Below are 24,655 nucleotides of genomic sequence, written 5' to 3' on the forward strand. Positions count from 1 at the left end.
TTTATGTACTTATCAGAGATATTCTTATAAAATTATACTTAAGTATACTTGGCTTGTACTGACAAGTATACAGAAATGTCTAAGTATTTTGGCCTATATTTGTACTTAATCTTTTGATCAAGATATAGTTAAGAAAAGTATAATTAAGTATACTTGGCTTGTAGTTGTGTTTACTCTTTTGATAGCGTAGCCTATTAAATACTTTTTTTTGCACACATATTGGCAACTTTGAGGTAGTACCCCAGCATATATTTTACATACGATCTTATAAACGTACATGTTGAAGTTTATAGTAACAAGTCAGCTTTGGGGTGGAATAGCTTAGAGTAAATAGCACATGGATGGAACTGAACCTGATCTTTTTTGTACACAGTACGATTAACCCACAAAGAAACATGTAAGCATTTGGCTGATTTTATTGACAATTCTTGCAAGGTGTTAGAGTCTTGTAGCACACTTGATTCATACTGGCTAAGCCTTTACCAGAATATATAATTTTAAATCTCACCACAAAACATGAAGTCGAAGAGCAAAAGGAGCCAGCCTCTTCACATCATACATAAATCGTTGGCTACAGCACTGAACTTGTGATATGACTCATGACTGCTCTTTTAGTCCCGTTCATATGGATTTGGCAAAGGTGTAACGTCCAGTTTTCAGCAGAACAAGACATGGCTTTGCCACATGGGTCTTGACTATCGTGTCCAAAACTGTCAACCGCCTCATCCACCACGGCCGTTTATTTATTGTTAACGCCAGTAAAACTTTTAAAAATGACAAAGCTCTGTCCCCAAAACTAATCTGGAGAGATGTAGCTTAAAATGTAAGTTGGGTCTTTTCGCATTCACAAACATGGAAAAGCGTAAAGTTAAAAAATGTACTGCAGTCAGCCACTAGAGGGCCTCGGAGACATTTTGGCTTCACTTTGGAATCCCTGTTACAGCATCCACCCGTACACTATGTACAGTGATTGGCCGAGTCGCTTTTGATATACTCACTGAGATAGACTTTGACCTGTTGCAGTACATTAAAATGGAACTAAAAGAACTTTTTAATGCAATTAATAATTGTAATAAATTATATTATTTATTGAACATTGGATTTTATCAGATTGGTTTTGTAGAATAGCCTATTATTTGCTTAGTGCAAAAGATTGCTGTTACAGACTTTATTGTGTTGTGGAAGAAATGTTTATTGCAAATATTAGCAGTATAATAAATAAATAAATAAAAGAGCGCATTTCCATGGTGCACTGAATTTTTTTTCACCATTGAGGATGTGTGTAAAGTGATTTTATTTGATGACAGTTAACCACTTATTAGACAGGCGGAGGCAAATGGCATAAGGAACTATCAAATTCCCAGACATGAGGCTAGCGACTATGGCTTAATGACTTTAAGGCAAACTTCATTGTGAACTGTGATTTTGGCTCTTTGGTATTTGCAGTTAATCCCCATAAAGGAGCTCGGGTAGGCACGACCGAGACTAGAACTCGGCACGCTGGATACAGAGTTCGTAGCACTAACCACCACGCCGCCACGGAACAGCTGACGTCGCAAGCGGCATCGACGCCCGAAAACGCTGACTATCCTGATCAAACTACGGAGCATGGATCACTACATTTGTTGGCAAATACAATAAATGAGACTTACGGTAAAAGAAAAAGAGCAAACGTCTCTCATTATGTCAGTAGACGTTTTAAAAAGTTTATTAGGGGGCCAAGCACCGAAGGTGCCTAGGTACCCTATTGTTGTTCTATGTTTCTTCTTCTTCTTCTTCTTCTTCTTCATCTTCATCTTCTTCGTCTTCTGGCTAGGGTGTCTATGTGAGCCCATGGAACCATCTGGTAAAAAGCTGTGAAATTTGGCACACTGTTTGGGGAGGGTCTAAGGAACAGTTTGACCAAACTTGGGCCAAGTGTTGCCAACGTTCTAGCTCCACCATGGGGTCAAATTTGGGCCTAATTTAGAAGTATATTTCTGATCATAAGCTTTGAACCATGGGGCCAACATGTAAATGCCAAGCAACTGTATACCATGGGTCAAGAGAAGTTCAATGCACCCAATGGAAGCATATGGTATTAGGAACTATCAATTCCCCAGACATGTGGCTAACACCTTTATCCGAAGGACTATGAGGCACGCGTTGTGGCTAAAGCATTCTCGGGCATGAATTTGGCATTTGAAGAGCCCATGAAGAAAGACAGACAAACAGGTTCCACCGAGATTTGAACTCGGATCGCTGGATTCAGAGTCCAGAGTGCTAACCATTACACCATGGAACCACAGAGGACTGGCGAGCCCACGGCATCGGCTCCAGAAAACTCGGACTATCCTGATGAAAATCTGGAGCATGCATCAGTACAATTGGAGGGAAGTACAATAAATAAGACTTGTGGTAAAAGCAAAGCACACACGTCTCTCTTTATGTCAGGAGACGTTTTAAAAAAGTTTATTTAAAAATATTTTTGCATTGGAGGATCAGATTCTGCAGGCTTTTTCAGTGATAATGCATTGTCATGAAGTGGTATATAAATCGAGGGGAATACTTTCACAGCAAACACTGCATTTTGTTGAAAATGAAAAACATTTGAATATTATGTTACTGTCCACATTTACACTCAACTCAAGGTGCTTTTTTTTTTTTTGAGGAAAACATTTGCTGCTCTCCATGAGTTTCACCTAGCTCTGACAGAAAGTTCCCCATCTGAGCGGAGAAGTGTGCTCTTTTATGCTCCGCTCGTTCAGTCAGAGGAGACAGTTTTAAAAGGAGTTTGAGAGCTCGCTAAAGTCTTGCAGGTGTTTATAGGTGTTAATAGGTGTTTATTTATTGTTTACTTTTATAAAACGCATTTATCGTAAGGAAAAAATCTTGGGAGAGATATGAATGTCAGCTGAACTTGTAAAAATGACATTTTGGCTTCACTTTTGAATCCCTGTTACAGCGTCCACCCGTACACTATGTACAGTGATTGGCCGAGTCGCTTTTGATATTTTATTCAGTACATGTGGTGGGAAAACTCAACACTGTATTTACACGGTGTATTTTAAATTTGCTTTGTCACCGTTTTATTTACATTCATGGCATTTGGCACACGACTTTATCCAACCTTACACAAAACAAGTCTATTCAAGTGTGCTGTTAGTATACGTCTTTTAAACTAATAATGAGAGAGTATACTTTCAGTCTACTTTTTATGTACTTATCAGAGATATTCTTATAAAATTATACTTAAGTATACTTGGCTTGTACTGACAAGTATACAGAAATGTCTAAGTATTTTGGCCTATATTTGTACTTAATCTTTTGATCAAGATATAGTTAAGAAAAGTATAATTAAGTATACTTGGCTTGTAGTTGTGTTTACTCTTTTGATAGCGTAGCCTATTAAATACTTTTTTTTGCACACATATTGGCAACTTTGAGGTAGTACCCCAGCATATATTTTACATACGATCTTATAAACGTACATGTTGAAGTTTATAGTAACAAGTCAGCTTTGGGGTGGAATAGCTTAGAGTAAATAGCACATGGATGGAACTGAACCTGATCTTTTTTGTACACAGTACGATTAACCCACAAAGAAACATGTAAGCATTTGGCTGATTTTATTGACAATTCTTGCAAGGTGTTAGAGTCTTGTAGCACACTTGATTCATACTGGCTAAGCCTTTACCAGAATATATAATTTTAAATCTCACCACAAAACATGAAGTCGAAGAGCAAAAGGAGCCAGCCTCTTCACATCATACATAAATCGTTGGCTACAGCACTGAACTTGTGATATGACTCATGACTGCTCTTTTAGTCCCGTTCATATGGATTTGGCAAAGGTGTAACGTACAGTTTTCAGCAGAACAAGACATGGCTTTGCCACATGGGTCTTGACTATCGTGTCCAAAACTGTCAACCGCCTCATCCACCACGGCCGTTTATTTATTGTTAACGCCAGTAAAACTTTTAAAAATGACAAAGCTCTGTCCCCAAAACTAATCTGGAGAGATGTAGCTTAAAATGTAAGTTGGGTCTTTTCGCATTCACAAACATGGAAAAGCGTAAAGTTAAAAAATGTACTGCAGTCAGCCACTAGAGGGCCTCGGAGACATTTTGGCTTCACTTTGGAATCCCTGTTACAGCATCCACCCGTACACTATGTACAGTGATTGGCCGAGTCGCTTTTGATATACTCACTGAGATAGACTTTGACCTGTTGCAGTACATTAAAATGGAACTAAAAGAACTTTTTAATGCAATTAATAATTGTAATAAATTATATTATTTATTGAACATTGGATTTTATCAGATTGGTTTTGTAGAATAGCCTATTATTTGCTTAGTGCAAAAGATTGCTGTTACAGACTTTATTGTGTTGTGGAAGAAATGTTTATTGCAAATATTAGCAGTATAATAAATAAATAAATAAAAGAGCGCATTTCCATGGTGCACTGAATTTTTTTTCACCATTGAGGATGTGTGTAAAGTGATTTTATTTGATGACAGTTAACCACTTATTAGACAGGCGGAGGCAAATGGCATAAGGAACTATCAAATTCCCAGACATGAGGCTAGCGACTATGGCTTAATGACTTTAAGGCAAACTTCATTGTGAACTGTGATTTTGGCTCTTTGGTATTTGCAGTTAATCCCCATAAAGGAGCTCGGGTAGGCACGACCGAGACTAGAACTCGGCACGCTGGATACAGAGTCCGTAGCACTAACCACCACGCCGCCACGGAACAGCTGACGTCGCAAGCGGCATCGACGCCCGAAAACGCTGACTATCCTGATCAAACTACGGAGCATGGATCACTACATTTGTTGGCAAATACAATAAATGAGACTTACGGTAAAAGAAAAAGAGCAAACGTCTCTCATTATGTCAGTAGACATTTTAAAAAGTTTATTAGGGGGCCAAGCACCGAAGGTGCCTAGGTACCCTATTGTTGTTCTATGTTTCTTCTTCTTCTTCTTCTTCTTCTTCATCTTCATCTTCTTCGTCTTCTGGCTAGGGTGTCTATGTGAGCCCATGGAACCATCTGGTAAAAAGCTGTGAAATTTGGCACACTGTTTGGGGAGGGTCTAAGGAACAGTTTGACCAAACTTGGGCCAAGTGTTGCCAACGTTCTAGCTCCACCATGGGGTCAAATTTGGGCCTAATTTAGAAGTATATTTCTGATCATAAGCTTTGAACCATGGGGCCAACATGTAAATGCCAAGCAACTGTATACCATGGGTCAAGAGAAGTTCAATGCACCCAATGGAAGCATATGGTATTAGGAACTATCAATTCCCCAGACATGTGGCTAACACCTTTATCCGAAGGACTATGAGGCACGCGTTGTGGCTAAAGCATTCTCGGGCATGAATTTGGCATTTGAAGAGCCCATGAAGAAAGACAGACAAACAGGTTCCACCGAGATTTGAACTCGGATCGCTGGATTCAGAGTCCAGAGTGCTAACCATTACACCATGGAACCACAGAGGACTGGCGAGCCCACGGCATCGGCTCCAGAAAACTCGGACTATCCTGATGAAAATCTGGAGCATGCATCAGTACAATTGGAGGGAAGTACAATAAATAAGACTTGTGGTAAAAGCAAAGCACACACGTCTCTCTTTATGTCAGGAGACGTTTTAAAAAAGTTTATTTAAAAATATTTTTGCATTGGAGGATCAGATTCTGCAGGCTTTTTCAGTGATAATGCATTGTCATGAAGTGGTATATAAATCGAGGGGAATACTTTCACAGCAAACACTGCATTTTGTTGAAAATGAAAAACATTTGAATATTATGTTACTGTCCACATTTACACTCAACTCAAGGTGCTTTTTTTTTTTTTGAGGAAAACATTTGCTGCTCTCCATGAGTTTCACCTAGCTCTGACAGAAAGTTCCCCATCTGAGCGGAGAAGTGTGCTCTTTTATGCTCCGCTCGTTCAGTCAGAGGAGACAGTTTTAAAAGGAGTTTGAGAGCTCGCTAAAGTCTTGCAGGTGTTTATAGGTGTTAATAGGTGTTTATTTATTGTTTACTTTTATAAAACGCATTTATCGTAAGGAAAAAATCTTGGGAGAGATATGAATGTCAGCTGAACTTGTAAAAATGACATTTTGGCTTCACTTTTGAATCCCTGTTACAGCGTCCACCCGTACACTATGTACAGTGATTGGCCGAGTCGCTTTTGATATTTTATTCAGTACATGTGGTGGGAAAACTCAACACTGTATTTACACGGTGTATTTTAAATTTGCTTTGTCACCGTTTTATTTACATTCATGGCATTTGGCACACGACTTTATCCAACCTTACACAAAACAAGTCTGTTCAAGTGTGCTGTTAGTATACGTCTTTTAAACTAATAATGAGAGAGTATACTTTCAGTCTACTTTTTATGTACTTATCAGAGATATTCTTATAAAATTATACTTAAGTATACTTGGCTTGTACTGACAAGTATACAGAAATGTCTAAGTATTTTGGCCTATATTTGTACTTAATCTTTTGATCAAGATATAGTTAAGAAAAGTATAATTAAGTATACTTGGCTTGTAGTTGTGTTTACTCTTTTGATAGCGTAGCCTATTAAATACTTTTTTTTGCACACATATTGGCAACTTTGAGGTAGTACCCCAGCATATATTTTACATACGATCTTATAAACGTACATGTTGAAGTTTATAGTAACAAGTCAGCTTTGGGGTGGAATAGCTTAGAGTAAATAGCACATGGATGGAACTGAACCTGATCTTTTTTGTACACAGTACGATTAACCCACAAAGAAACATGTAAGCATTTGGCTGATTTTATTGACAATTCTTGCAAGGTGTTAGAGTCTTGTAGCACACTTGATTCATACTGGCTAAGCCTTTACCAGAATATATAATTTTAAATCTCACCACAAAACATGAAGTCGAAGAGCAAAAGGAGCCAGCCTCTTCACATCATACATAAATCGTTGGCTACAGCACTGAACTTGTGATATGACTCATGACTGCTCTTTTAGTCCCGTTCATATGGATTTGGCAAAGGTGTAACGTACAGTTTTCAGCAGAACAAGACATGGCTTTGCCACATGGGTCTTGACTATCGTGTCCAAAACTGTCAACCGCCTCATCCACCACGGCCGTTTATTTATTGTTAACGCCAGTAAAACTTTTAAAAATGACAAAGCTCTGTCCCCAAAACTAATCTGGAGAGATGTAGCTTAAAATGTAAGTTGGGTCTTTTCGCATTCACAAACATGGAAAAGCGTAAAGTTAAAAAATGTACTGCAGTCAGCCACTAGAGGGCCTCGGAGACATTTTGGCTTCACTTTGGAATCCCTGTTACAGCATCCACCCGTACACTATGTACAGTGATTGGCCGAGTCGCTTTTGATATACTCACTGAGATAGACTTTGACCTGTTGCAGTACATTAAAATGGAACTAAAAGAACTTTTTAATGCAATTAATAATTGTAATAAATTATATTATTTATTGAACATTGGATTTTATCAGATTGGTTTTGTAGAATAGCCTATTATTTGCTTAGTGCAAAAGATTGCTGTTACAGACTTTATTGTGTTGTGGAAGAAATGTTTATTGCAAATATTAGCAGTATAATAAATAAATAAATAAAAGAGCGCATTTCCATGGTGCACTGAATTTTTTTTCACCATTGAGGATGTGTGTAAAGTGATTTTATTTGATGACAGTTAACCACTTATTAGACAGGCGGAGGCAAATGGCATAAGGAACTATCAAATTCCCAGACATGAGGCTAGCGACTATGGCTTAATGACTTTAAGGCAAACTTCATTGTGAACTGTGATTTTGGCTCTTTGGTATTTGCAGTTAATCCCCATAAAGGAGCTCGGGTAGGCACGACCGAGACTAGAACTCGGCACGCTGGATACAGAGTCCGTAGCACTAACCACCACGCCGCCACGGAACAGCTGACGTCGCAAGCGGCATCGACGCCCGAAAACGCTGACTATCCTGATCAAACTACGGAGCATGGATCACTACATTTGTTGGCAAATACAATAAATGAGACTTACGGTAAAAGAAAAAGAGCAAACGTCTCTCATTATGTCAGTAGACGTTTTAAAAAGTTTATTAGGGGGCCAAGCACCGAAGGTGCCTAGGTACCCTATTGTTGTTCTATGTTTCTTCTTCTTCTTCTTCTTCATCTTCATCTTCTTCGTCTTCTGGCTAGGGTGTCTATGTGAGCCCATGGAACCATCTGGTAAAAAGCTGTGAAATTTGGCACACTGTTTGGGGAGGGTCTAAGGAACAGTTTGACCAAACTTGGGCCAAGTGTTGCCAACGTTCTAGCTCCACCATGGGGTCAAATTTGGGCCTAATTTAGAAGTATATTTCTGATCATAAGCTTTGAACCATGGGGCCAACATGTAAATGCCAAGCAACTGTATACCATGGGTCAAGAGAAGTTCAATGCACCCAATGGAAGCATATGGTATTAGGAACTATCAATTCCCCAGACATGTGGCTAACACCTTTATCCGAAGGACTATGAGGCACGCGTTGTGGCTAAAGCATTCTCGGGCATGAATTTGGCATTTGAAGAGCCCATGAAGAAAGACAGACAAACAGGTTCCACCGAGATTTGAACTCGGATCGCTGGATTCAGAGTCCAGAGTGCTAACCATTACACCATGGAACCACAGAGGACTGGCGAGCCCACGGCATCGGCTCCAGAAAACTCGGACTATCCTGATGAAAATCTGGAGCATGCATCAGTACAATTGGAGGGAAGTACAATAAATAAGACTTGTGGTAAAAGCAAAGCACACACGTCTCTCTTTATGTCAGGAGACGTTTTAAAAAAGTTTATTTAAAAATATTTTTGCATTGGAGGATCAGATTCTGCAGGCTTTTTCAGTGATAATGCATTGTCATGAAGTGGTATATAAATCGAGGGGAATACTTTCACAGCAAACACTGCATTTTGTTGAAAATGAAAAACATTTGAATATTATGTTACTGTCCACATTTACACTCAACTCAAGGTGCTTTTTTTTTTTGAGGAAAACATTTGCTGCTCTCCATGAGTTTCACCTAGCTCTGACAGAAAGTTCCCCATCTGAGCGGAGAAGTGTGCTCTTTTATGCTCCGCTCGTTCAGTCAGAGGAGACAGTTTTAAAAGGAGTTTGAGAGCTCGCTAAAGTCTTGCAGGTGTTTATAGGTGTTAATAGGTGTTTATTTATTGTTTACTTTTATAAAACGCATTTATCGTAAGGAAAAAATCTTGGGAGAGATATGAATGTCAGCTGAACTTGTAAAAATGACATTTTGGCTTCACTTTTGAATCCCTGTTACAGCGTCCACCCGTACACTATGTACAGTGATTGGCCGAGTCGCTTTTGATATTTTATTCAGTACATGTGGTGGGAAAACTCAACACTGTATTTACACGGTGTATTTTAAATTTGCTTTGTCACCGTTTTATTTACATTCATGGCATTTGGCACACGACTTTATCCAACCTTACACAAAACAAGTCTATTCAAGTGTGCTGTTAGTATACGTCTTTTAAACTAATAATGAGAGAGTATACTTTCAGTCTACTTTTTATGTACTTATCAGAGATATTATTATAAAATTATACTTAAGTATACTTGGCTTGTACTGACAAGTATACAGAAATGTCTAAGTATTTTGGCCTATATTTGTACTTAATCTTTTGATCAAGATATAGTTAAGAAAAGTATAATTAAGTATACTTGGCTTGTAGTTGTGTTTACTCTTTTGATAGCGTAGCCTATTAAATACTTTTTTTTGCACACATATTGGCAACTTTGAGGTAGTACCCCAGCATATATTTTACATACGATCTTATAAACGTACATGTTGAAGTTTATAGTAACAAGTCAGCTTTGGGGTGGAATAGCTTAGAGTAAATAGCACATGGATGGAACTGAACCTGATCTTTTTTGTACACAGTACGATTAACCCACAAAGAAACATGTAAGCATTTGGCTGATTTTATTGACAATTCTTGCAAGGTGTTAGAGTCTTGTAGCACACTTGATTCATACTGGCTAAGCCTTTACCAGAATATATAATTTTAAATCTCACCACAAAACATGAAGTCGAAGAGCAAAAGGAGCCAGCCTCTTCACATCATACATAAATCGTTGGCTACAGCACTGAACTTGTGATATGACTCATGACTGCTCTTTTAGTCCCGTTCATATGGATTTGGCAAAGGTGTAACGTCCAGTTTTCAGCAGAACAAGACATGGCTTTGCCACATGGGTCTTGACTATCGTGTCCAAAACTGTCAACCGCCTCATCCACCACGGCCGTTTATTTATTGTTAACGCCAGTAAAACTTTTAAAAATGACAAAGCTCTGTCCCCAAAACTAATCTGGAGAGATGTAGCTTAAAATGTAAGTTGGGTCTTTTCGCATTCACAAACATGGAAAAGCGTAAAGTTAAAAAATGTACTGCAGTCAGCCACTAGAGGGCCTCGGAGACATTTTGGCTTCACTTTGGAATCCCTGTTACAGCATCCACCCGTACACTATGTACAGTGATTGGCCGAGTCGCTTTTGATATACTCACTGAGATAGACTTTGACCTGTTGCAGTACATTAAAATGGAACTAAAAGAACTTTTTAATGCAATTAATAATTGTAATAAATTATATTATTTATTGAACATTGGATTTTATCAGATTGGTTTTGTAGAATAGCCTATTATTTGCTTAGTGCAAAAGATTGCTGTTACAGACTTTATTGTGTTGTGGAAGAAATGTTTATTGCAAATATTAGCAGTATAATAAATAAATAAATAAAAGAGCGCATTTCCATGGTGCACTGAATTTTTTTTCACCATTGAGGATGTGTGTAAAGTGATTTTATTTGATGACAGTTAATCACTTATTAGACAGGCGGAGGCAAATGGCATAAGGAACTATCAAATTCCCAGACATGAGGCTAGCGACTATGGCTTAATGACTTTAAGGCAAACTTCATTGTGAACTGTGATTTTGGCTCTTTGGTATTTGCAGTTAATCCCCATAAAGGAGCTCGGGTAGGCACGACCGAGACTAGAACTCGGCACGCTGGATACAGAGTCCGTAGCACTAACCACCACGCCGCCACGGAACAGCTGACGTCGCAAGCGGCATCGACGCCCGAAAACGCTGACTATCCTGATCAAACTACGGAGCATGGATCACTACATTTGTTGGCAAATACAATAAATGAGACTTACGGTAAAAGAAAAAGAGCAAACGTCTCTCATTATGTCAGTAGACGTTTTAAAAAGTTTATTAGGGGGCCAAGCACCGAAGGTGCCTAGGTACCCTATTGTTGTTCTATGTTTCTTCTTCTTCTTCTTCTTCTTCTTCATCTTCATCTTCTTCGTCTTCTGGCTAGGGTGTCTATGTGAGCCCATGGAACCATCTGGTAAAAAGCTGTGAAATTTGGCACACTGTTTGGGGAGGGTCTAAGGAACAGTTTGACCAAACTTGGGCCAAGTGTTGCCAACGTTCTAGCTCCACCATGGGGTCAAATTTGGGCCTAATTTAGAAGTATATTTCTGATCATAAGCTTTGAACCATGGGGCCAACATGTAAATGCCAAGCAACTGTATACCATGGGTCAAGAGAAGTTCAATGCACCCAATGGAAGCATATGGTATTAGGAACTATCAATTCCCCAGACATGTGGCTAACACCTTTATCCGAAGGACTATGAGGCACGCGTTGTGGCTAAAGCATTCTCGGGCATGAATTTGGCATTTGAAGAGCCCATGAAGAAAGACAGACAAACAGGTTCCACCGAGATTTGAACTCGGATCGCTGGATTCAGAGTCCAGAGTGCTAACCATTACACCATGGAACCACAGAGGACTGGCGAGCCCACGGCATCGGCTCCAGAAAACTCGGACTATCCTGATGAAAATCTGGAGCATGCATCAGTACAATTGGAGGGAAGTACAATAAATAAGACTTGTGGTAAAAGCAAAGCACACACGTCTCTCTTTATGTCAGGAGACGTTTTAAAAAAGTTTATTTAAAAATATTTTTGCATTGGAGGATCAGATTCTGCAGGCTTTTTCAGTGATAATGCATTGTCATGAAGTGGTATATAAATCGAGGGGAATACTTTCACAGCAAACACTGCATTTTGTTGAAAATGAAAAACATTTGAATATTATGTTACTGTCCACATTTACACTCAACTCAAGGTGCTTTTTTTTTTTTTGAGGAAAACATTTGCTGCTCTCCATGAGTTTCACCTAGCTCTGACAGAAAGTTCCCCATCTGAGCGGAGAAGTGTGCTCTTTTATGCTCCGCTCGTTCAGTCAGAGGAGACAGTTTTAAAAGGAGTTTGAGAGCTCGCTAAAGTCTTGCAGGTGTTTATAGGTGTTAATAGGTGTTTATTTATTGTTTACTTTTATAAAACGCATTTATCGTAAGGAAAAAATCTTGGGAGAGATATGAATGTCAGCTGAACTTGTAAAAATGACATTTTGGCTTCACTTTTGAATCCCTGTTACAGCGTCCACCCGTACACTATGTACAGTGATTGGCCGAGTCGCTTTTGATATTTTATTCAGTACATGTGGTGGGAAAACTCAACACTGTATTTACACGGTGTATTTTAAATTTGCTTTGTCACCGTTTTATTTACATTCATGGCATTTGGCACACGACTTTATCCAACCTTACACAAAACAAGTCTATTCAAGTGTGCTGTTAGTATACGTCTTTTAAACTAATAATGAGAGAGTATACTTTCAGTCTACTTTTTATGTACTTATCAGAGATATTCTTATAAAATTATACTTAAGTATACTTGGCTTGTACTGACAAGTATACAGAAATGTCTAAGTATTTTGGCCTATATTTGTACTTAATCTTTTGATCAAGATATAGTTAAGAAAAGTATAATTAAGTATACTTGGCTTGTAGTTGTGTTTACTCTTTTGATAGCGTAGCCTATTAAATACTTTTTTTTGCACACATATTGGCAACTTTGAGGTAGTACCCCAGCATATATTTTACATACGATCTTATAAACGTACATGTTGAAGTTTATAGTAACAAGTCAGCTTTGGGGTGGAATAGCTTAGAGTAAATAGCACATGGATGGAACTGAACCTGATCTTTTTTGTACACAGTACGATTAACCCACAAAGAAACATGTAAGCATTTGGCTGATTTTATTGACAATTCTTGCAAGGTGTTAGAGTCTTGTAGCACACTTGATTCATACTGGCTAAGCCTTTACCAGAATATATAATTTTAAATCTCACCACAAAACATGAAGTCGAAGAGCAAAAGGAGCCAGCCTCTTCACATCATACATAAATCGTTGGCTACAGCACTGAACTTGTGATATGACTCATGACTGCTCTTTTAGTCCCGTTCATATGGATTTGGCAAAGGTGTAACGTCCAGTTTTCAGCAGAACAAGACATGGCTTTGCCACATGGGTCTTGACTATCGTGTCCAAAACTGTCAACCGCCTCATCCACCACGGCCGTTTATTTATTGTTAACGCCAGTAAAACTTTTAAAAATGACAAAGCTCTGTCCCCAAAACTAATCTGGAGAGATGTAGCTTAAAATGTAAGTTGGGTCTTTTCGCATTCACAAACATGGAAAAGCGTAAAGTTAAAAAATGTACTGCAGTCAGCCACTAGAGGGCCTCGGAGACATTTTGGCTTCACTTTGGAATCCCTGTTACAGCATCCACCCGTACACTATGTACAGTGATTGGCCGAGTCGCTTTTGATATACTCACTGAGATAGACTTTGACCTGTTGCAGTACATTAAAATGGAACTAAAAGAACTTTTTAATGCAATTAATAATTGTAATAAATTATATTATTTATTGAACATTGGATTTTATCAGATTGGTTTTGTAGAATAGCCTATTATTTGCTTAGTGCAAAAGATTGCTGTTACAGACTTTATTGTGTTGTGGAAGAAATGTTTATTGCAAATATTAGCAGTATAATAAATAAATAAATAAAAGAGCGCATTTCCATGGTGCACTGAATTTTTTTTCACCATTGAGGATGTGTGTAAAGTGATTTTATTTGATGACAGTTAATCACTTATTAGACAGGCGGAGGCAAATGGCATAAGGAACTATCAAATTCCCAGACATGAGGCTAGCGACTATGGCTTAATGACTTTAAGGCAAACTTCATTGTGAACTGTGATTTTGGCTCTTTGGTATTTGCAGTTAATCCCCATAAAGGAGCTCGGGTAGGCACGACCGAGACTAGAACTCGGCACGCTGGATACAGAGTCCGTAGCACTAACCACCACGCCGCCACGGAACAGCTGACGTCGCAAGCGGCATCGACGCCCGAAAACGCTGACTATCCTGATCAAACTACGGAGCATGGATCACTACATTTGTTGGCAAATACAATAAATGAGACTTACGGTAAAAGAAAAAGAGCAAACGTCTCTCATTATGTCAGTAGACGTTTTAAAAAGTTTATTAGGGGGCCAAGCACCGAAGGTGCCTAGGTACCCTATTGTTGTTCTATGTTTCTTCTTCTTCTTCTTCTTCTTCTTCTTCATCTTCATCTTCATCTTCATCTTCTTCGTCTTCTGGCTAGGGTGTCTATGTGAGCCCATGGAACCATCTGGTAAAAAGCTGTGAAATTTGGCACACTGTTTGGGGAGGGTCTAAGGAACAGTTTGACCAAACTTGGGCCAAGTGTTGCCAACGTTCTAGCTCCACCATGGGGTCAAATTTGGGCCTAATTTAGAAGTATATTTCTGATCATAAGCTTTGAACCATGGGGCCAACATGTAAATGCCAAGCAACTGTATACCATGGGTCAAGAGAAGTTCAATGCACCCAATGGAAGCATATGGTATTAGGAACTATCAATTCCCCAGACATGTGGCTAACACCTTTATCCGAAGGACTATGAGGCACGCGTTGTGGCTAAAGCATTCTCGGGCATGAATTTGGCATTTGAAGAGCCCATGAAGAAAGACAGACAAACAGGTTCCACCGAGATTTGAACTCGGATCACTGGATTCAGAGTCCAGAGTGCTAACCATTACACCATGGAACCACGGTGGACTGGCGAGCCCACGGCATCGGCTCCAGAAAACTCGGACTATCCTGATGAAAATCTGGAGCATGCATCAGTACAATTGGAGGGAAGTACAATAAATAAGACTTGTGGTAAAAGCAAAGCACACACGTCTCTCTTTATGTCAGGAGACGTTTTAAAAAAGTTTATTTAAAAATATTTTTGCATTGGAGGATCAGATTCTGCAGGCTTTTTCAGTGATAATGCATTGTCATGAAGTGGTATATAAATCGAGGGGAATACTTTCACAGCAAACACTGCATTTTGTTGAAAATGAAAAACATTTGAATATTATGTTACTGTCCACATTTACACTCAACTCAAGGTGCTTTTTTTTTTTGAGGAAAACATTTGCTGCTCTCCATGAGTTTCACCTAGCTCTGACAGAAAGTTCCCCATCTGAGCGGAGAAGTGTGCTCTTTTATGCTCCGCTCGTTCAGTCAGAGGAGACAGTTTTAAAAGGAGTTTGAGAGCTCGCTAAAGTCTTGCAGGTGTTTATAGGTGTTAATAGGTGTTTATTTATTGTTTACTTTTATAAAACGCATTTATCGTAAGGAAAAAATCTTGGGAGAGATATGAATGTCAGCTGAACTTGTAAAAATGACATTTTGGCTTCACTTTTGAATCCCTGTTACAGCGTCCACCCGTACACTATGTACAGTGATTGGCCGAGTCGCTTTTGATATTTTATTCAGTACATGTGGTGGGAAAACTCAACACTGTATTTACACGGTGTATTTTAAATTTGCTTTGTCACCGTTTTATTTACATTCATGGCATTTGGCACACGACTTTATCCAACCTTACACAAAACAAGTCTATTCAAGTGTGCTGTTAGTATACATCTTTTAAACTAATAATGAGAGAGTATACTTTCAGTCTACTTTTTATGTACTTATCAGAGATATTCTTATAAAATTATACTTAAGTATACTTGGCTTGTACTGACAAGTATACAGAAATGTCTAAGTATTTTGGCCTATATTTGTACTTAATCTTTTGATCAAGATATAGTTAAGAAAAGTATAATTAAGTATACTTGGCTTGTAGTTGTGTTTACTCTTTTGATAGCGTAGCCTATTAAATACTTTTTTTTGCACACATATTGGCAACTTTGAGGTAGTACCCCAGCATATATTTTACATACGATCTTATAAACGTACATGTTGAAGTTTATAGTAACAAGTCAGCTTTGGGGTGGAATAGCTTAGAGTAAATAGCACATGGATGGAACTGAACCTGATCTTTTTTGTACACAGTACGATTAACCCACAAAGAAACATGTAAGCATTTGGCTGATTTTATTGACAATTCTTGCAAGGTGTTAGAGTCTTGTAGCACACTTGATTCATACTGGCTAAGCCTTTACCAGAATATATAATTTTAAATCTCACCACAAAACATGAAGTCGAAGAGCAAAAGGAGCCAGCCTCTTCACATCATACATAAATCGTTGGCTACAGCACTGAACTTGTGATATGACTCATGACTGCTCTTTTAGTCCCGTTCATATGGATTTGGCAAAGGTGTAACGTACAGTTTTCAGCAGAACAAGACATGGCTTTGCCACATGGGTCTTGACTATCGTGTCCAAAACTGTCAACCGCCTCATCCACCACGGCCGTTTATTTATTGTTAACGCCAGTAAAACTTTTAAAAATGACAAAGCTCTGTCCCCAAAACTAATCTGGAGAGATGTAGCTTAAAATGTAAGTTGGGTCTTTTCGCATTCACAAACATGGAAAAGCGTAAAGTTAAAAAATGTACTGCAGTCAGCCACTAGAGGGCCTCGGAGACATTTTGGCTTCACTTTGGAATCCCTGTTACAGCATCCACCCGTACACTATGTACAGTGATTGGCCGAGTCGCTTTTGATATACTCACTGAGATAGACTTTGACCTGTTGCAGTACATTAAAATGGAACTAAAAGAACTTTTTAATGCAATTAATAATTGTAATAAATTATATTATTTATTGAACATTGGATTTTATCAGATTGGTTTTGTAGAATAGCCTATTATTTGCTTAGTGCAAAAGATTGCTGTTACAGACTTTATTGTGTTGTGGAAGAAATGTTTATTGCAAATATTAGCAGTATAATAAATAAATAAATAAAAGAGCGCATTTCCATGGTGCACTGAATTTTTTTTCACCATTGAGGATGTGTGTAAAGTGATTTTATTTGATGACAGTTAATCACTTATTAGACAGGCGGAGGCAAATGGCATAAGGAACTATCAAATTCCCAGACATGAGGCTAGCGACTATGGCTTAATGACTTTAAGGCAAACTTCATTGTGAACTGTGATTTTGGCTCTTTGGTATTTGCAGTTAATCCCCATAAAGGAGCTCGGGTAGGCACGACCGAGACTAGAACTCGGCACGCTGGATACAGAGTCCGTAGCACTAACCACCACGCCGCCACGGAACAGCTGACGTCGCAAGCGGCATCGACGCCCGAAAACGCTGACTATCCTGATCAAACTACGGAGCATGGATCACTACATTTGTTGGCAAATGCAATAAATGAGACTTACGGTAAAAGAAAAAGAGCAAACGTCTCTCATTATGTCAGTAGACGTTTTACAAAGTTTATTAGGGGGCCAAGGACCGAAGGTGCCTAGGTACCCTATTGTTGTTCTATGTTTCTTCTTCTTCTTCTTCTTCTTCTTCATCTTCATCTTCATCTTCTTCGTCTTCTGGCTAGGGTGTCTATGTGAGCCCATGGAACCATCTGGTAAAAAGCTGTGAAATTTGGCACACTGTTTGGGGAGGGTCTAAGGAACAGTTTGACCAAACTTGGGCCAAGTGTTGCCAACGTTCTAGCTCCACCATGGGGTCAAATTTGGGCCTAATTTAGAAGTATATTTCTGATCATAAGCTTTGAACCATGGGGCCAACATGTAAATGCCAAGCAACTGTATACCATGGGTCAAGAGAAGTTCAATGCACCCAATGGAAGCATATGGTATTAGGAACTATCAATTCCCCAGACATGTGGCTAACACCTTTATCCGAAGGACTATGAGGCACGCGTTGTGGCTAAAGCATTCTCGGGCATGAATTTGGCATTTGAAGAGCCCATGAAGAAAGACAGACAAACAGGTTCCACCGAGATTTGAACTCGGATCGCTGGATTCAGAGTCCAGAGTGCTAACCATTACACCATGGAACCACGGTGGACTGGCGAGCCCACGGCATCGGCTCCAGAAAACTCGGACTATCCTGATGAAAATCTGGAGCATGCATCAGTACAATTGGAGGGAAGTACAACAAATAAGACTTGTGGTAAAAGCAAAGCACACACGTCTCTCTTTATGTCAGGAGACGTTTTAAAAAAGTTTATTTAAAAATATTTTTGCATTGGAGGATCAGATTCTGCAGGCTTTTTCAGTGATAATGCATTGTCATGAAGTGGTATATAAATCGAGGGGAATACTTTCACAGCAAACACTGCATTTTGTTGAAAATGAAAAACATTTGAATATTATGTTACTGTCCACATTTACACTCAACTCAAGGTGCTTTTTTTTTTTGAGGAAAACATTTGCTGCTCTCCATGAGTTTCACCTAGCTCTGACAGAAAGTTCCCCATCTGAGCGGAGAAGTGTGCTCTTTTATGCTCCGCTCGTTCAGTCAGAGGAGACAGTTTTAAAAGGAGTTTGAGAGCTCGCTAAAGTCTTGCAGGTGTTTATAGGTGTTAATAGGTGTTTATTTATTGTTTACTTTTATAAAACGCATTTATCGTAAGGAAAAAATCTTGGGAGAGATATGAATGTCAGCTGAACTTGTAAAAATGACATTTTGGCTTCACTTTTGAATCCCTGTTACAGCGTCCACCCGTACACTATGTACAGTGATTGGCCGAGTCGCTTTTGATATTTTATTCAGTACATGTGGTGGGAAAACTCAACACTGTATTTACACGGTGTATTTTAAATTTGCTTTGTCACCGTTTTATTTACATTCATGGCATTTGGCACACGACTTTATCCAACCTTACACAAAACAAGTCTGTTCAAGTGTGCTGTTAGTATACGTCTTTTAAACTAATAATGAGAGAGTATACTTTCAGTCTACTTTTTATGTACTTATCAGAGATATTCTTATAAAATTATACTTAAGTATACTTGGCTTGTACTGACAAGTATACAGAAATGTCTAAGTATTTTGGCCTATATTTGTACTTAATCTTTTGATCAAGATATAGTTAAGAAAAGTATAATTAAGTATACTTGGCTTGTAGTTGTGTTTACTCTTTTGATAGCGTAGCCTATTAAATACTTTTTTTTGCACACATATTGGCAACTTTGAGGTAGTACCCCAGCATATATTTTACATACGATCTTATAAACGTACATGTTGAAGTTTATAGTAACAAGTCAGCTTTGGGGTGGAATAGCTTAGAGTAAATAGCACATGGATGGAACTGAACCTGATCTTTTTTGTACACAGTACGATTAACCCACAAAGAAACATGTAAGCATTTGGCTGATTTTATTGACAATTCTTGCAAGGTGTTAGAGTCTTGTAGCACACTTGATTCATACTGGCTAAGCCTTTACCAGAATATATAATTTTAAATCTCACCACAAAACATGAAGTCGAAGAGCAAAAGGAGCCAGCCTCTTCACATCATACATAAATCGTTGGCTACAGCACTGAACTTGTGATATGACTCATGACTGCTCTTTTAGTCCCGTTCATATGGATTTGGCAAAGGTGTAACGTACAGTTTTCAGCAGAACAAGACATGGCTTTGCCACATGGGTCTTGACTATCGTGTCCAAAACTGTCAACCGCCTCATCCACCACGGCCGTTTATTTATTGTTAACGCCAGTAAAACTTTTAAAAATGACAAAGCTCTGTCCCCAAAACTAATCTGGAGAGATGTAGCTTAAAATGTAAGTTGGGTCTTTTCGCATTCACAAACATGGAAAAGCGTAAAGTTAAAAAATGTACTGCAGTCAGCCACTAGAGGGCCTCGGAGACATTTTGGCTTCACTTTGGAATCCCTGTTACAGCATCCACCCGTACACTATGTACAGTGATTGGCCGAGTCGCTTTTGATATACTCACTGAGATAGACTTTGACCTGTTGCAGTACATTAAAATGGAACTAAAAGAACTTTTTAATGCAATTAATAATTGTAATAAATTATATTATTTATTGAACATTGGATTTTATCAGATTGGTTTTGTAGAATAGCCTATTATTTGCTTAGTGCAAAAGATTGCTGTTACAGACTTTATTGTGTTGTGGAAGAAATGTTTATTGCAAATATTAGCAGTATAATAAATAAATAAATAAAAGAGCGCATTTCCATGGTGCACTGAATTTTTTTTCACCATTGAGGATGTGTGTAAAGTGATTTTATTTGATGACAGTTAATCACTTATTAGACAGGCGGAGGCAAATGGCATAAGGAACTATCAAATTCCCAGACATGAGGCTAGCGACTATGGCTTAATGACTTTAAGGCAAACTTCATTGTGAACTGTGATTTTGGCTCTTTGGTATTTGCAGTTAATCCCCATAAAGGAGCTCGGGTAGGCACGACCGAGACTAGAACTCGGCACGCTGGATACAGAGTCCATAGCACTAACCACCACGCCGCCACGGAACAGCTGACGTCGCAAGCGGCATCGACGCCCGAAAACGCTGACTATCCTGATCAAACTACGGAGCATGGATCACTACATTTGTTGGCAAATGCAATAAATGAGACTTACGGTAAAAGAAAAAGAGCAAACGTCTCTCATTATGTCAGTAGACGTTTTACAAAGTTTATTAGGGGGCCAAGGACCGAAGGTGCCTAGGTACCCTATTGTTGTTCTATGTTTCTTCTTCTTCTTCTTCTTCTTCTTCATCTTCATCTTCATCTTCTTCGTCTTCTGGCTAGGGTGTCTATGTGAGCCCATGGAACCATCTGGTAAAAAGCTGTGAAATTTGGCACACTGTTTGGGGAGGGTCTAAGGAACAGTTTGACCAAACTTGGGCCAAGTGTTGCCAACGTTCTAGCTCCACCATGGGGTCAAATTTGGGCCTAATTTAGAAGTATATTTCTGATCATAAGCTTTGAACCATGGGGCCAACATGTAAATGCCAAGCAACTGTATACCATGGGTCAAGAGAAGTTCAATGCACCCAATGGAAGCATATGGTATTAGGAACTATCAATTCCCCAGACATGTGGCTAACACCTTTATCCGAAGGACTATGAGGCACGCGTTGTGGCTAAAGCATTCTCGGGCATGAATTTGGCATTTGAAGAGCCCATGAAGAAAGACAGACAAACAGGTTCCACCGAGATTTGAACTCGGATCGCTGGATTCAGAGTCCAGAGTGCTAACCATTACACCATGGAACCACGGTGGACTGGCGAGCCCACGGCATCGGCTCCAGAAAACTCGGACTATCCTGATGAAAATCTGGAGCATGCATCAGTACAATTGGAGGGAAGTACAACAAATAAGACTTGTGGTAAAAGCAAAGCACACACGTCTCTCTTTATGTCAGGAGACGTTTTAAAAAAGTTTATTTAAAAATATTTTTGCATTGGAGGATCAGATTCTGCAGGCTTTTTCAGTGATAATGCATTGTCATGAAGTGGTATATAAATCGAGGGGAATACTTTCACAGCAAACACTGCATTTTGTTGAAAATGAAAAACATTTGAATATTATGTTACTGTCCACATTTACACTCAACTCAAGGTGCTTTTTTTTTTTTGAGGAAAACATTTGCTGCTCTCCATGAGTTTCACCTAGCTCTGACAGAAAGTTCCCCATCTGAGCGGAGAAGTGTGCTCTTTTATGCTCCGCTCGTTCAGTCAGAGGAGACAGTTTTAAAAGGAGTTTGAGAGCTCGCTAAAGTCTTGCAGGTGTTTATAGGTGTTAATAGGTGTTTATTTATTGTTTACTTTTATAAAACGCATTTATCGTAAGGAAAAAATCTTGGGAGAGATATGAATGTCAGCTGAACTTGTAAAAATGACATTTTGGCTTCACTTTTGAATCCCTGTTACAGCGTCCACCCGTACACTATGTACAGTGATTGGCCGAGTCGCTTTTGATATTTTATTCAGTACATGTGGTGGGAAAACTCAACACTGTATTTACACGGTGTATTTTAAATTTGCTTTGTCACCGTTTTATTTACATTCATGGCATTTGGCACACGACTTTATCCAACCTTACACAAAACAAGTCTGTTCAAGTGTGCTGTTAGTATACGTCTTTTAAACTAATAATGAGAGAGTATACTTTCAGTCTACTTTTTATGTACTTATCAGAGATATTCTTATAAAATTATACTTAAGTATACTTGGCTTGTACTGACAAGTATACAGAAATGTCTAAGTATTTTGGCCTATATTTGTACTTAATCTTTTGATCAAGATATAGTTAAGAAAAGTATAATTAAGTATACTTGGCTTGTAGTTGTGTTTACTCTTTTGATAGCGTAGCCTATTAAATACTTTTTTTTGCACACATATTGGCAACTTTGAGGTAGTACCCCAGCATATATTTTACATACGATCTTATAAACGTACATGTTGAAGTTTATAGTAACAAGTCAGCTTTGGGGTGGAATAGCTTAGAGTAAATAGCACATGGATGGAACTGAACCTGATCTTTTTTGTACACAGTACGATTAACCCACAAAGAAACATGTAAGCATTTGGCTGATTTTATTGACAATTCTTGCAAGGTGTTAGAGTCTTGTAGCACACTTGATTCATACTGGCTAAGCCTTTACCAGAATATATAATTTTAAATCTCACCACAAAACATGAAGTCGAAGAGCAAAAGGAGCCAGCCTCTTCACATCATACATAAATCGTTGGCTACAGCACTGAACTTGTGATATGACTCATGACTGCTCTTTTAGTCCCGTTCATATGGATTTGGCAAAGGTGTAACGTCCAGTTTTCAGCAGAACAAGACATGGCTTTGCCACATGGGTCTTGACTATCGTGTCCAAAACTGTCAACCGCCTCATCCACCACGGCCGTTTATTTATTGTTAACGCCAGTAAAACTTTTAAAAATGACAAAGCTCTGTCCCCAAAACTAATCTGGAGAGATGTAGCTTAAAATGTAAGTTGGGTCTTTTCGCATTCACAAACATGGAAAAGCGTAAAGTTAAAAAATGTACTGCAGTCAGCCACTAGAGGGCCTCGGAGACATTTTGGCTTCACTTTGGAATCCCTGTTACAGCATCCACCCGTACACTATGTACAGTGATTGGCCGAGTCGCTTTTGATATACTCACTGAGATAGACTTTGACCTGTTGCAGTACATTAAAATGGAACTAAAAGAACTTTTTAATGCAATTAATAATTGTAATAAATTATATTATTTATTGAACATTGGATTTTATCAGATTGGTTTTGTAGAATAGCCTATTATTTGCTTAGTGCAAAAGATTGCTGTTACAGACTTTATTGTGTTGTGGAAGAAATGTTTATTGCAAATATTAGCAGTATAATAAATAAATAAATAAAAGAGCGCATTTCCATGGTGCACTGAATTTTTTTTCACCATTGAGGATGTGTGTAAAGTGATTTTATTTGATGACAGTTAATCACTTATTAGACAGGCGGAGGCAAATGGCATAAGGAACTATCAAATTCCCAGACATGAGGCTAGCGACTATGGCTTAATGACTTTAAGGCAAACTTCATTGTGAACTGTGATTTTGGCTCTTTGGTATTTGCAGTTAATCCCCATAAAGGAGCTCGGGTAGGCACGACCGAGACTAGAACTCGGCACGCTGGATACAGAGTCCGTAGCACTAACCACCACGCCGCCACGGAACAGCTGACGTCGCAAGCGGCATCGACGCCCGAAAACGCTGACTATCCTGATCAAACTACGGAGCATGGATCACTACATTTGTTGGCAAATGCAATAAATGAGACTTACGGTAAAAGAAAAAGAGCAAACGTCTCTCATTATGTCAGTAGACGTTTTACAAAGTTTATTAGGGGGCCAAGGACCGAAGGTGCCTAGGTACCCTATTGTTGTTCTATGTTTCTTCTTCTTCTTCTTCTTCTTCTTCATCTTCATCTTCATCTTCTTCGTCTTCTGGCTAGGGTGTCTATGTGAGCCCATGGAACCATCTGGTAAAAAGCTGTGAAATTTGGCACACTGTTTGGGGAGGGTCTAAGGAACAGTTTGACCAAACTTGGGCCAAGTGTTGCCAACGTTCTAGCTCCACCATGGGGTCAAATTTGGGCCTAATTTAGAAGTATATTTCTGATCATAAGCTTTGAACCATGGGGCCAACATGTAAATGCCAAGCAACTGTATACCATGGGTCAAGAGAAGTTCAATGCACCCAATGGAAGCATATGGTATTAGGAACTATCAATTCCCCAGACATGTGGCTAACACCTTTATCCGAAGGACTATGAGGCACGCGTTGTGGCTAAAGCATTCTCGGGCATGAATTTGGCATTTGAAGAGCCCATGAAGAAAGACAGACAAACAGGTTCCACCGAGATTTGAACTCGGATCGCTGGATTCAGAGTCCAGAGTGCTAACCATTACACCATGGAACC

At 38.9% G+C, this 24,655-nt stretch overlaps 8 non-coding genes across 8 annotated transcripts; all 8 read right to left on the reverse strand.

The window, feature by feature from the left end:
• Nucleotides 1–2,212: 2,212 nt before the first annotated feature.
• trnaq-cug (transfer RNA glutamine (anticodon CUG)) lies at nucleotides 2,213–2,284 on the reverse strand. The gene has a single exon. It is a non-coding gene; the product is annotated as a tRNA-Gln (tRNA).
• Nucleotides 2,285–5,405: 3,121 nt separating this feature from the next.
• Nucleotides 5,406–5,477, reverse strand: trnaq-cug (transfer RNA glutamine (anticodon CUG)). The gene has a single exon. It is a non-coding gene; the product is annotated as a tRNA-Gln (tRNA).
• A 3,115-nt stretch (nucleotides 5,478–8,592) lies between these two features.
• Nucleotides 8,593–8,664, reverse strand: trnaq-cug (transfer RNA glutamine (anticodon CUG)). Its single transcript has one exon. It is a non-coding gene; the product is annotated as a tRNA-Gln (tRNA).
• A 3,119-nt stretch (nucleotides 8,665–11,783) lies between these two features.
• trnaq-cug (transfer RNA glutamine (anticodon CUG)) lies at nucleotides 11,784–11,855 on the reverse strand. The gene has a single exon. It is a non-coding gene; the product is annotated as a tRNA-Gln (tRNA).
• Nucleotides 11,856–14,991: 3,136 nt separating this feature from the next.
• trnaq-cug (transfer RNA glutamine (anticodon CUG)) lies at nucleotides 14,992–15,063 on the reverse strand. The gene has a single exon. It is a non-coding gene; the product is annotated as a tRNA-Gln (tRNA).
• Nucleotides 15,064–18,188: 3,125 nt separating this feature from the next.
• On the reverse strand, nucleotides 18,189–18,260 carry trnaq-cug (transfer RNA glutamine (anticodon CUG)). The gene has a single exon. It is a non-coding gene; the product is annotated as a tRNA-Gln (tRNA).
• A 3,125-nt stretch (nucleotides 18,261–21,385) lies between these two features.
• On the reverse strand, nucleotides 21,386–21,457 carry trnaq-cug (transfer RNA glutamine (anticodon CUG)). The gene has a single exon. It is a non-coding gene; the product is annotated as a tRNA-Gln (tRNA).
• Nucleotides 21,458–24,583: 3,126 nt separating this feature from the next.
• On the reverse strand, nucleotides 24,584–24,655 carry trnaq-cug (transfer RNA glutamine (anticodon CUG)). Its single transcript has one exon. It is a non-coding gene; the product is annotated as a tRNA-Gln (tRNA).

Source organism: Pangasianodon hypophthalmus, chromosome 1 (assembly GCF_027358585.1).
Source record: "Pangasianodon hypophthalmus isolate fPanHyp1 chromosome 1, fPanHyp1.pri, whole genome shotgun sequence".
NCBI lineage: Eukaryota > Metazoa > Chordata > Actinopteri > Siluriformes > Pangasiidae > Pangasianodon > Pangasianodon hypophthalmus.